Raw genomic sequence first — 15,489 nt, 5'->3', positions numbered from 1 at the left:
TGAGAGACTCCTAACTCTGGGAAACGAACAAGGGGTAGTGGAAGGGAAGGTAGGCGTTGGGCTGGGGTGACTGGGTGACGGGCACTGAGGGGGGCACCTGACGGGATGAACACTGGGTGTTATATGATATGGTGGCAAATCAAACTCCAATAAAAAATAATAATAATATTATTTATTTAATAATAATATTTCAATGAAAAGAAACCTTTTTAAACCACATACAATGTTCTTTCAATAAAGGCATCTTGACAGGAGAATGATTTTATAATTTTAAAAAATCTGCCACATACACTGTTTCTTAATTTTTTTTTTTAAGATTTTATTTAATTAAGAGAGAGAGAGCACAAGCAGGGGAAGGGCAGAAGGAGAGGGAGAAGCAGAGAGAACTGAGCAGGGAGCCTGAGGGGCTCAATCCCAAAACCTAAGCAGAAGGCAGACGCTTAACCAACTGAGCCACCCAGGTACCCCATTAAACCTAAAGAATCTCTGTATGTCAAGTTTTGTTAGCACAGGATATATGAGCATCTTCTTTTCATCGATGACTTTCTAAACTCACAAGTGGATATAAAATATGTGTCAATTATATCTCAAGAAAGCTGTTAATAAAACTTGAAAAACTATCACACAAGCAACTGTGTTACTGTATATTTGTACTACACTTTAAAAACCACAAATTTAACAAAGTCTTTCTGCCATTGCTGGGAGTTTAAATTGACTCAAAATTTTCTGGAAATGTTCTAAAATTAACTGCGGTAGGGGTGCCTGGGTGGCTTAGTCTGCTGAGTGTCTGACTCTTGGTTTAGGCTCAGGTCATGATCTCATGATCATGAGATCAAGCCCTGCACTGGGCTCTGTGCTCAGCAGGAGTCTGCTTGGAAATTCTCTTCCTCTGCCCACCCCTCTACTCTCATTCTCCTTTTCTTTCTCTCCCCCCACCCCCCTCAAATAAATAAATATTTAAAAAATTAAATTAAATTGTGATGATGGCTGCACAATTCTATAAATACACTAAAAACCACTGCATTGTATACTTTAAATGGGTGAATTGTTACGATGTGTGATTTCTCAACAAAACTTTTTTTTTTAAGATTTTATTATTTATTTATTCATGAGAGAGAGAGAGAGAGAGAGAGAGGCAGAGACACAGGCAGAGGGAGAAGCAGGTTCCATGCAGGGAGCCTGACATGGGACTCAATCCAGGGTCTCCAGGATCACGCCCTGGGCTGCAGCCGGTGCTAAACCGCTGAGCCACCAGGGGCTGCCCTCAACAAAACTTATTTAAAAAAACAAACAAACAAAACATGGGGCGCCTGGGAGGTTCAGTTAGTTAAGTGTCCGACTTTTGGTTTCAGCTCAGGTCACGATCTCAGGGTTGAGAGGGAGTCATGCGGGCTCTGGGCTCAGGCGGACTCTGCTTGAGAGTCTCTCCTCCCTATTCCCTTCCCCCCATTCTCATGCATGCATGCTTTCTCTCTCTCTGAAAATAAATAAAAGGTTTTAAAAAAAACCTTTGAAATGTTCATATCTGTTATGTAATTCTACTTCTAGGGATTTATTGTAATGAAATAATCACAGTCACATAGGTTTTTTGTTTTTTAATGTTTATATAAGGATGTTCATCAAATCATAATATTCAAAAATCGCAAACTGCCTAAAATACCATCAACAGAAGAATGGTATGGGATCCCTGGGTGGCGCAGCGGTTTGGCGCCTGCCTTTGGCCCAGGGTGCGATTCTGGAGACCCGGGATCGAGTCCCACGTCGGGCTCCCGGTGCATGGAGCCTGCTTCTCTCTCTGCCTGTGTCTCTGCCTCTCTCTCTCTCTCTGTGTGACTGTCATGAATAAATAAAAATTTTGGAAAAAAAAAAAAAAAACAGAAGAATGGTAAACAGATATGGCACACCCATACAATGAAATTATATGTCAACTTAAAAAATCACATTCTGAAAAAAGTCAATTTCACAAGAAAGGATGTTACAAAATACTATTAATGTATAATTACAGTTTGTTAAAAAATACTTAGGTGCCTAAGGAAAAACATGGGAAAGATATAAAAAGGTTAATAGTTATTTCCAGTTGGCATGCTTGATTTCAAGTGATCTTAGTCTTCTTTATATCTTACTAATTTTCAATTTCTCTATAATAAACAATCATTTCATATCTTAAACACAATAAATGTTACTTTTAAACTAGTAGCCACTTTGAAAAGTACAAATTTTCCATTAAAAAATAAAAACTAACAGGGCCACTAGCATTTCTTAGGAGTATTATGTGTATGTGTGCATATATGTATATGTGTGCAATACTTTAATGCATTAACCTCAATTCTGTCCCCAATAAAATAAATTCTAATGGCCCATGCTTAATTTTACAGGTGATAAACACAGAAACCATGAGCTAGATAAAAGGATATTAACTCTACTTCAGGGGTACCTGGGTGGCTCAGCGGTTGAGCGTCTGCCTTTGGTTCAGGTGATCCTGAGGTCCTGCGATGGAGTCCCACATCAGGCTCCCCGCAGGGAGCCTGCTTTTCCCTCTGCCTGTATCTCTGCCTCTCTCTCTGCGTTTCCCATGAACAAATAAATAAAGTCTTAAAACAAACTCTACTTCATACACAAAGCCAAATTACTTAATCTGGGTTTAAAAAAATATATTAGGGCAGCCCGGGTGGCGCAGCGGTTTGGCGCCGCCTGCAGCCTGGGGAGTGATCCTGGGGTCCCAGGATCGAGTCCCACATCAGGCTCCCTGCATGGAGCCTGCTTCTCCCTCTGCCTGTGTCTCTGCCTCTTTCTCTCTGTGTCCATGAATAAATAAATAAAATCTTAAAAATAAAAACAAATAAAAAATATATTAAATAATGTTTGCTTCCATATCTAGGATAACTCAACGTGTATGTTCATTTCAAAATCTAAAGTAAGAGGATGCCTGGCTGGCTCAGTTGGTAGAATGTGTGACTCTGGGTCTCAGGGTTGTGAGTTTGAGCCCTATGTTGGGTATAGAGATTACTTAAAAATAAAATCTTAAAAAAGAAAAAGAAAAAGTTTTAAGGGCAGCCCGAGTGGCTCAGCGGTTTGGCGCCGCCTTCAGCCTGGGGCGTGATCCTGGAGACCTGGGATCAAGTCCCACATCGGGCTCCCTGCAAGGAGCCTGCTTCTCCCTCTGCGCCTCTCTCTCTCTCTCTCTGTGTGTCTCTCATGAATAAATAAATAAAATCTTAAAAATAAAAATCTAAAGTAATTATTTATCAGCTTTGTTGGGGGGGGGGGGGAATTAACCAGAATAAAAAAGAACAACATTTCTACTGTATTACAGAAAGGAATTTAAGGGTTTGGTAAAACATAGCAAGAAGTTTCTCCCCATAATCAAATATGAAATACTATGTTCTAACATGTTTGGATGCTGCAGGAATCATACATAAAAGAAACAAACAGCTTAAAGTGACAAAAATAATAACCAAATACTTTGATTTATGTATGTAAATATGTCGTAAAAATGTCTTTTTCAGAGCCCACATTGCAGAACTTTAAGCAAATAGGCTGTATTTGTGAAAAAGGAAAAAAATTCAAGCTTTTCTGCTATCAAAATCCTCAAAACCAACATTTAATCCTTCCAAACATGCAAGAAAACAGTAAGATAGGGAAGAAAAATAAAGTAAGTTTCTCCAGTTTCAAAAAAATTTGATTCATCTAAACAAAATATAGAAAAGGTAAGAATCAAGGGGCATCAAAGATGCAGTGTCAAAACAGACCATCACTACTGATTACTTCTCAAGTTAATCCTTCTTGAATGGTTACTTAACATGAAAGTGAGAGAGTCAAAGTAGCTTTTAGAAAATAAGATACTTCAGTTAGAATGTTAATACAGGCATATTTGATATTTTCTAAGCAAAAGTCATTGCTAGAGTCTGCACACTAATCTAAACCCAACAGTCATTAATTTCTACCAAAAACTGCAAGAGATAACTCTGGAAAAAGACTTTGTATAAAATGGCATGATTCTTATAGAATTTAGTGTTATTTTGTTTCACATTCGTTAATATAGCACTAAGATTTCAAATCACTAAATGACTACACTACTAGGAAACATTTTTTTAAATTGTCTAGATAACCCTTTTGATAATAACAAAAACTGGTGATTCAGTTTTTACATTTCCTGACCCCTTATGGTTATCAATTTTTCAGGTTACTTTCAGCACATTGTTATCTCGAAAGCCCGACTACCCAGGCAATACCAGCTAAACGAATGAGGCTGTCTCTAACTTTTCTTAAAGGCTTTGTTACCTGGATGGTGACTACATGATGTTTACTTTCTAATTATATTTAGGTTTTATGTTTTTTTCTTTATATGTCATGTTTCACAACTCATATGTTTAAAAATGTTTCTTTTTTCAAGGCATTTTGTGTGTGTGCATATTTTTAAAGGTACAGTTTTCTTAAGATTCTATAGCTAAGAGATTCTAGTAATGCAAGACTCAACAGACACAATACTGTCTTAGGTACAGCCAAAATGCCATTAGGTAAAAGCAAGCCTCCAGACAAGACTTCCTAATCTCAAATCAATTTGATAAACTAAATTTTGTTTTACGCACAAAATCCCAGAAATACATACATTTCTTAAATTTAAAATATCTACTTATATATTTCAAGACATATGTTCATAAGTTATGACAAAATTTAAAAAGCATGCTCTATGGTAGAAAAATACTTTATTGTTACTTAATGTTTATATATTAAAAGGAGGATAATGCAGGCTATGAAGAAAAAATCAAGAAACACACTTTTTAAAAAGTTTTTTTTTTTTTTAAATAAGCTCCACCCTTAATGCGGGGCTTGAACTCAGGACCCCAAGATGAAGAGTCACATGCTCTAATGACTGAGTCTGACAAGTACCCTTGAAAAAATTCTTAAGTAATCAGAAATCTGAAAACTTTATTCTACTTAACATGTCAATCTATTTGGCCTGAGGATTTCCTGATATCTTAATTTTCCCATCTTTAAATCTGGGTTAAATAATTCTTGTGCTTTCCAACTTCACATTTTAAAACAAAGTGGGATGCCTGGGTAGCTCAGCGGTTGAGCGTCTGCCTTCCACTCAGGGCGTGATCCCTGGGTCCTGGGATCAAGTCCCACATCAGGCTCCCTGCATGGAGCCTGCTTCTCCCTCTGCCTGTGTCTCTGTCTCTCTCTGTGTCTCTCATGAATAAATAAATAAAATCTTTTAAAAATAAATAAAATAAATAAAACAAAGTCAAGTTATTGTGTAGAAATTCAAACATCTCTGAAGATGTCCTAAGTGCAAAGTATTACTAGATAATAAACTCATATAATTTATATGGCTAAAATATAAACTATAAGATATGAAATTTTTTCATTATCCTATGCACTTTCTCAATACAGCTCTAAATTTACATGGAAAGAAAGGAACCTAGTAAGAAATAAGAATTATCATTGTAGATCAGTCAATGATGACAAAGATCCACATCTTAAAAATTTTTAAAGTCAAGAATCATTTTTCAAAGAGATTTTCAAATTCAAAATGTCATCAATGGGCAGATGTACTTTAGGAGTAACAACACATACCCATCCAGTAAAAACTGAACATTCTCTAAATTCACAAAATTTTATTATTTTATTATATTTTTTAAAGATTTTATTTATTTATTCATGAGAGACACAGAGAGAGAGAGAGAGAGAGAGCGAGGCAGAGACACAGGCAGAGGGAGAAGCAGGCTCCATGCAGGGAGCCTGACATGGGACTTGATCCCGGGTCTCCAGGATCACGCCCTGGGCCGAAGGCAGGTGCCAAACCACTGAGCCACCCAGGGATCCCTAAACTCACAAAATTTTATAAACCTTTTTTTACCTTCATTTTAGGCCACACTGTACAGGCACAACATAATACAGAAGTGTTTGAAAATACTTATTAAGTACTTAGTAAAGTCAACAATAAAAACCAAAACTCTGTAAGCTTTTTAAAAATGTGTTAGGTAGCTGTAGTACAATCAATTTCTTAAATTTACCTTTATTAACATTTATAAAAAGATTAGCCTGCAGAAAAAAAGCTCACCATTCATTTTAAAAACTCAAAAGCTGGGCATGTTGTTTATTAGCAAAGAATAAATCATCTTAGTTGCTCTTTCAAAAAATAACAGACTCTTTTTAAAAAGTAAAACGCCAAGAAACAGATCTTACAAATAAATTCTAAATCTTTTAAAGGCTTTAATGATTTTAAGTGTCTACAGCAGACTGTTTCAAAAGAACCCAGTGAATAAGTATCCATGGTAACTTACTTTCTTCTTGATAGACATAAAAAATTAAAAATAATGGTGCCTGCTAAAATATTTTAAAACTTGTTTTCAATGAGCTATTTTTAAGCTCATTTTAAAAAACTTACCAGTGCCTCAACTTTCTTTCCAAGATCCTTTCCAGGACCATGATAGACCTCTTATTTTTTTTCACTTCATTACTATCGCAATTCATTGATAATTTTATAAAAAAACAGAAAAAATTCTGTCAAAATCACTTCACTACCCAAAACACAAACTTTAAGATACTTGCGCAGGGTTCATTTACGCATGCAAAAATATTTTGTGCATATGCTATATATACAATATGGTGAACAAAGTATGAAAAAAGTGAAACAAGGTCTTTTGCCTCACTTCAACTTAATCCTCTCGCACTCCTTGTACCAAATGTGCCTAACCTTGAATATTCCCCTTTACTTTGAGCTTTTACAGAAAGCTTAAATACCTTCATAATAATGAAATAATGTGGTATGGCATAAAGAGCTAGATAACAGGTCTGTCACCAAAGCCTTGAATTTAACTTCTTTAGGCCTGTTTTCTCTCTCATAAAGTAGTTGGACTATATATCCCCTCCATTTAAATAGGCTGTTAGGGACTTAATTCAAGACCTGACCTCTATATTGCTTAAAATAGCAAAGACCTGTTAACATCCTAACGTTAATCAATATTCCAAACAATAGAATACTATATGACCCTTAAAAAAATTCATAGATCAATATGTGCTAATTTAAAAGGATGTCCAAGGGATGCCTGGGTGGCTCAGTCAATTAAACATCTGCCTTTGGCTCAAATCATGATCCCAGGGTCCTGGGATGGAGTCCCGCATCAGGACTCCTTGCTCAGTGTGGAGCCTGCTGCTCCTCCTGATTGTGCTTGCACTCTTGCCAACAAATAAATAAAATCTTAAAAAAAAAAAAAAAAGCTTGTCCCACGTAACCTATTAAAATACAAAAGCAAAATGCAGACAGTATGACCCAATTTGTGTGTATTTGAAGACACTTATGCCTATGATTGTACAGATATTTTCTAGGAGGACTCCGAAGAAACTTTGAAATGGTTATCAGGAAGAAATAGGGTGTTAACTTTTCTCTTTTACCTTTTATAATATTCGAAAAAAATTTAAATAATGAACATATGTTCATAAAATTTTTAAAAGAAACTAAAAGATCTGCTGATCTAGGTTCTATAATTAGAAAGACCTGGATTCAAATATTGGCTTTGCTAGTTACCATCTATGTGGTATTAAGTTACTTAACCTCAATTTCCCCACCTGTAAAATGGAGTTAGTAGTACTAACTTCAGACAACTGTTGGGAGGATAAAAGGAAATCTTACATGTGAGACACTCAGCATAGCACACTGTAAGAAGACAACTATTAGCAGCTTTGCTATGATTATTATAAACTCCAGAAACAGAGTATCTTTAGAATCAGATTTGACAATTCACTGGAGGATGACCAATCTCAAAGGCAACCAATTTCTTTTACCCAAAATTCAGTCAATCTGATTAGTATAAGAAAGAGCATTTTAAGGTTTTTTGTTGTTGTTGTTTTTGTTTTTTTTTAAGGTATCACAGGTAGCAGGTGGGCTGATGGACACAGTAATCACAAGAAAGTCAGGGTTTTAATTATCATATAACTAGAATAGCCTTCTTCATTATATGGATATGCATCCAAGGAGCCAGAATAATCATTACAGCTAGGCAGGAGACCCTGATCCTGACTGCTGAATACATAGGAATACACTTTTTTTTTTTTTTTTTAAGTAATTCAAGCTTCCAACATGAGTGTTTTCTTATCTTAACATATAACAATTTCTCATTTTCCTAAAAATTTATGGCACTGGTAGTTCATGCGCACAACTTACCAATTAATTACAAATAACATGTCAAATGATTGGAAGACAAAAATGAAAAATCCATGAATTCCAAAAAGCATATTGAATGGCTTTTTTTGAATGAAACTTTTCCTCAAAGAATTTTTAAAAATTCAGACTGGATACTATCAAATCAAAATACTCCAAGTTGTAAATCTGGCCTTTAAACTAAAAATACCCTCATAAAGTACTACTCTAACAATATTCAACTTCATTTTTCCAACACACCAAGAACACATCCTAAACTTCTTTATAACAACTGAAAGGATGTTGCATTAAAATAGGTTAAATCAGTATGTAGTACAATTGGTTTGAGTCCATCACAGCACAGTTTTAACAGGCCTTTGTGGTATTAGAGAATAGTTTCAAAATCAATATGATAGATTAAAGTTTGGATTACCCCAATTACAATTATAAAACAAAAGGACACACACACTCTTAATCCTTTTCAATATGAAAAGCAAATAGGCCCCTTTTAGCAATTTATCTAATGTTAAGTTTGTCAGGATTTAAACCTTTAGAACAGTAACAATTTCAAAGTACCCAAGTAGTTACATTTTGATACATTAAAGAGTTACTGTAGCTTTCCTAAGAGTAATCTTAAATTCCCACCAAAAAACAAAAAATAAACAAAAAACAAAACAAAAAAAAACCTGGCAGCTCATTGAGACTCTAAGAACTGCATGCCTACTTCATAGATCATTGCACTGTGCTGAACTGGCATTTGGAGATTGTAATGAGCTGGACATATGAAGGCAAAGGGAAGGGATGGAGGAGAGAGAGTGCATAAAAAAAAGAAAACATTTAACACACCCATCACCTCCTATAAGCATGAGTTACCAGAAATACCATTTTAAAATACATATAGTTCTAATTTTCCAACATTCAAAATACAGCAAGCAGATAATCTACCACAAGCAGATCTTCCTACCCCTTCTCACCCCCACACAGTGCTTTGCCAAGAAAACAAGCCCAAGAAAAATAACCAATGCAATTTCCTTGTTTACTTAAAGAATTTCAGAAAACATGTTGACTGCTTCTGAGGCTTCTAAAACAAATTTTCAATATTTAGGACTTTTTATGATCGCATTTGAAATATGACAATAACGATTCCTTCAGCTAGTAAAAATATAGTTTCAACTTTATAAAAAGGGTTAATTCTACACTGCAGTTCATTAGCATGCCTTGTTTGCAACCAGAAGGAAGAGGGAAAGGGGGTGGGGGAGCAGCAAAACATACGAGATGGAAAACATCACTACCTCCTTTGGTGGTTTTGAATAATATTAAATTACCACAAGATGTATGGGAAGAGTTCACGAATAGAAAAAAAGGGGGTTAACAATCTGCACTGGCCCCTTCCAGATTCATACTGATGTCGGAGAGAAGGAATTTATTTACACTGCAGTGCCTGGCAGCAAACATGGCTGCCCCTACCCCCTTTAAATCTGAACAGTCTTCACTCCCTCAGCAAAACCATCAGATTATGGCCATGTCTCTACTGTCTTGCTACCATAACACTAACATATCTCCTCCTCCCTCAAAACAGTAAAACCCACACCTCCCCATTTCACAACAATCACAACACCATAACCACTAGCTTCTATATTCTCTAGCCTTGAAAGAAAAGGCCCAGAACACACAGAAATACAGGAACAAAAGGCTTTCTCTTCCTTTAACAACCCTCTTCCCCTTCTTTTCCTCCCACTCTGTGATGCTTGGTCGATAGTTCTCATCCTTTCCAGCATTCAGTTAATTTCCTTCCCAACACCAACCTTAGGTCTTCCAATTTCCTATCTTCCTCTGTATGCATCCTGTCTCAACAATTCCTTGTCCCTTTTCCTAATCCACCTTTTCCTCCACTTTCATTCCCTCGTTTCTCTCTTGATGCCCCATCTCTCCATCAAATTCCACCCCTTCCCCCAGACTCTTCTAGTTTCCACAATGCACCCCCAAACCTCCCTATTTATCAGTCCACCCAGGTCTCTAATCTTCTCCAAACCTAACTCTACTTCTCTTCCCCTGTCCCTCCCCTGTTCCATCTGTATCCCCGCCCCCATCCCACCTCTACTCCCAATTCCCAGCTCAGCGCCACTTCATCTCTTCTCCCCATCCTACCTCCCCTGCCCCACCTCCCTCTACCCTCCACACCCCCCACCTGGCCCTCTGCTTTACCTTCTAGGCTCCCCTTGGACCCCTGCCGGCCACCCTCCCGTCCTCCCATCCCTGCTCAGGTCTCTCGCTCTACCCGCGCGTCCCATCCCTAGGTCGCCCCCTCCTCGTCATTCCCTCCTTAGCTCTTCCTTCCAACACACGCACACATACGCATTCACTTTACCTTCAGTTTGTTCCATTCTAACCCCCCGGCCGTGTCAGTACGATCACAGGAGAGACACGGAGGCCCGGAGTGGGGCTAGGGTGCGGGCAGCCGCCGGGGCTGCGGGGGGAGGAGACGGAACCAAGCTAGGCCGCATGAAATCCCCGGGCTAGATTTCCCCCGCGCCGGACGCCTCTGCCATGGCTGCCGACACCGAGGAGGGCCGCGGCCGGGCCGGGCCGGGCGTGAAGCGAAAAGGAGGAAGGCTGCGGGAGGTGGGGTGGGCAGGGGCGGTGGAGGGATGGGGGGTCGCCGCGCAGCCGCCGCTGCCAGGGAGAGGGCTGTGGCTGGCGGCCGGGCCGGGGCAGCAGGGTCCTCGGGGCTCGACTTGGCCTTCGCACGCCTCTCCGCAGCGATCAGTGCCTGGTCCCTTTCCGCCTCCGCCTCCGCCTCCGTCCTGCCGCCGCCGCCGCCCGCTCCAGCCGCCGCCGCCGCCGCCGCCGCGCACAAAGTCCCCCCACCCGGCTCTCCGAGCGCCGCCGCCGCCGCCGCCGCCGCCGCCGCCGCCAAATCCTCAGCCCCTGATTGGCCGCTGGCCGCGGCGCCTGCCGGGAAATGCAGTCCCAGGTTGGGGGCAAAGGGGGGCAAAAGGAGGAAGAGGATAGTCGGCGGGGCGGAGAGGAGCGGCCCGAGAGAGTCTAGACGAGAGTGAGACCGCCGGCGATAAAGGCAGAGGCAGGAAGGAATGCTACAAAGAAGAGTAAAAAAACAAAACAAAACCAGAAGATAGGTGAAAGGTTGGGCCTGTGAGGTAAAATTGGGTTCGTGCGTGCTCTTCGAGACTTGTTAAATAACAGCACCCGTTGAGGTCCATATGGTGCTTGCTCCCCAGTGACGCTGCCGCGCACTTCCTGCGTGTTGGAAATAACCTACTAACGAGTGCCGGGTTAAGAGAACAGTTCGTGTGCCCCCTTGGCCGCCTTCTGTCCGGCAGCTGTCAGAGTCAGAGCTTTCTATTTCACGGGGGTCTGCGTCTGGAAACCGCAGCAGCAATTTCAGACGCGAGCCGTGGGGTTGGGAGTCTGTTTTCTGGCCTCGAGTGTGAATCCCGGATGCCGCCCCAACCCCGTCTCGCCCCACAGTCGCGAGCCCTGGCGGCGTCTCAGTCGCTGCGAGGAAGCGCTGAGCTCCCCGGCAGCCACCCGGCCCCGCACGCCTTCTTCCTGCTCGCGCTGCGGGCCCGGAGGCTTGTGGGTAACCAGGAGGACGTCAGCGCCAACTGCAGCCCGGACCCCCGGGGACCCAGAGGGCTCCGTTCCCGTCACGTGCCCGGGCCTCTGCTGCTCGCTGCCAGACCTTCGCTTCGAGGGATGGGAGGACGCTTATCCTCGACAGAGCTCGCACAAGAATGAGAGCAGGAAAAGGGGAGTCAAAATTCTCTGAAACCCTCGAAGCCCTCCCCTTCCTAGGAAATGTATGCTAATCGATAGAAAGTGTGGCACATGAAAGTAATCTTGTCGGAGCTTGCAAAATTTGGTGATGTTTCCTGGGGCCTGGTGGTGATGACTTAGAACGTTGCAGTGCAGAGACTTGAATGTACAGAGAAAACGCAGGCAGCAGCGACCAGATGAGGAAACCTCTGTGCTCTGTTCTGAGGATAATGAAGCCATGTCACAACTAGATATTATACTCTGCACCGACATGATAGTTCTGGATCTGTTTGGCATGGCCACATTAAGTTCTTGATATCTTTACCCTTAAATACCACTTAACCAAGAAATTAAAAGATTCCTACAGATCAGTTATTTGAATGACTCTCTGTGGGGAGCCCGATGAGGGACTGGATTCCGGGACCCCGAGTTTCCGACCTGAGCCAAATGCAGACACTTAACCACTGAGCCACCCAGGTGCTGCATGTTTCAGGTTTTTAAAAACATAACCCTGTTAATTATACTACAGATGATATTGAGAATTAAGCACTCTCATTAATCATTATTTCTAAACCTATGCTTATGTAGTCCCTGTTTTGTGCAGTACCAAAAGATAAAGGAATAAATAAAAACACATTTCTGTTTATTTTAAAGGTCTTTTTTTAGAACACAGACCTCTAAAAGGGGGCCCCCTGAGTTTATTTTAGTTTGTGTCTCCTCAAAAGAGAGGTTAAATTGTTTTTTTTTTTTTTCCTGTGATTTCTTTCTACCATCATCCTTCCTCTCCACCTTCCTGTATACTCCTTGATTTGTTGATAGACTGTTGCCTTAACCTGACATCTGGATTTTCCCCTTGAGGAAAAGCTGGTTAATTGTCCCCAGGGATTTTATTTTAATCTGCTTCTAGGCTGACAAGAGTTTAAAGTTCCGTGAAGTAGATATATAATCTCTTAGTGCAAAACATTAAAAATATACGGTTAATGATATTTTGATCTTGAGCCATATTTAGGGAAATGACCATTAAAATTACATTTTTAGCATGTAACATCTAATGACGTTCAGATCATGCTTTCTGTTCTCCATACAAAATGAGCAAACAGGGCAGCCCCAGCGGTGCAACGGTTTAGCACCACCTGCAGCCCAGGGTGTGTTCCTGGAGTCCTGGGATCGAGTCCCGCATCGGGCTCCCTGCATGGAGCCTGCTTCTCCCTCTGCCTGTGTCTCTGCCTCTCTCTCTCTCTGTATGTCTCTCACGAATAAATAAATAAAATATTTAAAATACAAAACAAACAAACAAACAAAAAACAAAATGAGCAAACAAGGCAGCAATCCAACACAATACCCAGGGCCAGAGTTAAGGAGAAAATAATTTTTTGTTTCCCCTCCGAAGATTATATCTAAAAACTTACATGATAAATAACTTAATCCTGAAAATCAAAAAAATTGCCAGGTCTGATAGCAGAATGCAAACATTGCTTTTAAAAAAATGAATTTCAATAGGAAGGTTCTTACCCTTCCCCTTTTAGAACAGGATTGCTGACATATGACTGTAGTAGAAAATCTAACTCATCTTTCCAATACTGAGCTTGGAATCATTCACCTGGTTTATGAATACTTAATGACTTTACTATGCCTGTTTGTAAGTGAATACAATGCATGAATAAGAATATTTCCTGGTATAAAATGTCTCCCAGGAACTGAAAGGAATATTTTTGCATCTTTATGATCTTTTCCAGAAAAGTACATGTTTATGATAGTACAGTGATTAATTTATGGAATTAATGTAAAAATTATAACTAGCCTTTTAGCGCTCAAAATTTGCCATCGGGAGTTTTCAGGGAGGCAAAGGCAAGACCAAAGCTTTGTAGATTTTGTTAATTCTAGTAAACAGAAAACGTGAAGTGAAAGCTTTATGTAGAAACTCTCAGGATCCGACGTGCACAAACGGCCCTCTAGTGGCCAAACTGAAAAGTTTTGCCTATTTAACATTGATCAATTTGGTTATTAGCTGAAAAACGCTGTGAATTAAAAGCAGTCTACATTTTTTAAAAAACCAAAAACCTGAAATTGACCACCCGCCATCATTTATTCTTACAAATGTGCAGCCCCGATGAGTGAGGTCTGTAATCAGCTCACATGGTAAGAGAAGTATTCTCCCTGTGAAAGCGATTCCTTGTTGCCTGGTGTTAGTTCCAGCAGAGCCCCTAAAAATGTTTTCCTTCTAGAGCCAGATGAAATGGATGGGTAGAGATAACAGGAGAGTGAGAACATTTCTGTATCCTTCACTTTTCCAAGACGGCTCAGTTACCCAACCTAGGAACGGAAGTGCCCCAAACCTGCAGTGCCTACGTAATCGCAGTTACTGTAATACACATCTTAAACGTTATTTGAGATTTCTATGCAAACTACTGATCATAAACAATATATGTGAAGAGAGCACTTATTTTTTAAGAAGATTTTATTTATTTACTCATGAGAGACACACAGAGAGGCAGAGACATAGGCAAAGGGAGAGGGATAAGCAGGCTCCCCTTAGGGAGCCGGATGTGGGACTCGATCCCTCAACTCCAGGATCCCGCCCTGAGCCTAAGGCAGAGCTTAACCATGCAGGCATCCCAAAGAGAGCACTTATAAAACAAATTACTCTAGTGGAATCCAGATTTCCATATGAAGATTTCAAAAGCATTCCACTCTTAGGCCCCGGAGAAAGGAAAAGGATGTTTTCCTAACCATTCCCGCCCGTTCTGCAGCTTCCTCTCCGCAGACCTCTCCGCGCCACCCCAACCCCAGCGGTTGATTTGGAGGGGCCGAGGGTGGGGTGCGGGAGCACATCAAAGTGATGTAATTCGTGACTTTAAGATGGTTACCATGGCGACTATCAAGCATATTACGCTATCAGGGTAAGAGGTTCTTTAATCTAGCCTTCAACGAGGATTTTCGAGGAGGTTAGCCCACAGCCTACAGAGTGTGGACAGACGGAAAAACGTCAGTCTCGCCCTCTCCTGCAACACAGATTCTCCCGAAACCAAACCCAGTAGAGAGGTCATTTGGCGGGTGGGAACCGGCCCTTGGCAGTCTGCAGGGCTGCACGGCGAAGGACGCCCTCCCGCTCCACAATCTGAGAGCTCATTGGTCGGCGGTGTCGTCACTCAGAGTGACGTAAGGAGTGAGGAAAGAGGTGGAGCCATAGAGAGGGCCTGCGGCCCTCCTAGCTGGGGAGCTGGGGGAGGGGGCTTGGGAAGGGACTGGAGGACTGAGGCAGCCGTTCTGGGAGCGGGTCCGAGGGGGTAGCGGTGGGCGGGCCAAGTCCTCAGGCTGTTATTTGGTGGACCTGGCCTGCCTTTTTCCCCCGGAGTCCTCCGCCCATCAGCGCCCCATTTTCCCGACAGCTTCCAGTTCCCCACCGCACTCACCTCAGCCCTTGACCTCGTGCCCCTGCCATCCCGCAACTTTGCAGCTCAACCTCCATCCCCCCGTCCTTCCGTGCTTCGCTTCCTCCTTTCTCTTCCGTAGCCTGCGCCCCCGGCTTCTCCTCGTCTGCCTTCCATAAACCTGGATCGCCCACA

General features: G+C 41.3%; 1 protein-coding gene across 8 annotated transcripts in view; it reads right to left on the bottom strand.

Moving 5' to 3' along the window:
- The window catches only part of NSD3 (nuclear receptor binding SET domain protein 3), a 123,931-nt gene extending 108,455 nt beyond the window's left edge, over positions 1–15,476 (bottom strand). For 7 of the 8 annotated variants that reach the window (XM_049094849.1, XM_049094850.1, XM_049094852.1 and 4 more), the window contains exon 1: positions 10,515–10,655. The gene's annotated coding sequence lies outside the window, so the exon portion shown is untranslated. Of the gene's footprint in view, positions 1–10,514; positions 10,656–15,336 lie in introns of those variants that run through there. The other variant, XM_049094851.1, reaches the window with a different exon arrangement.
- Between the last annotated feature and the right edge of the window lie 13 nt (positions 15,477–15,489).

Source organism: Canis lupus, chromosome 16 (assembly GCF_003254725.2).
Source record: "Canis lupus dingo isolate Sandy chromosome 16, ASM325472v2, whole genome shotgun sequence".
Taxonomy (NCBI): domain Eukaryota; kingdom Metazoa; phylum Chordata; class Mammalia; order Carnivora; family Canidae; genus Canis; species Canis lupus.
Note: the sequence above shows the minus strand (reverse complement) of the source record. Positions and strands in the feature narration are given on the sequence as shown.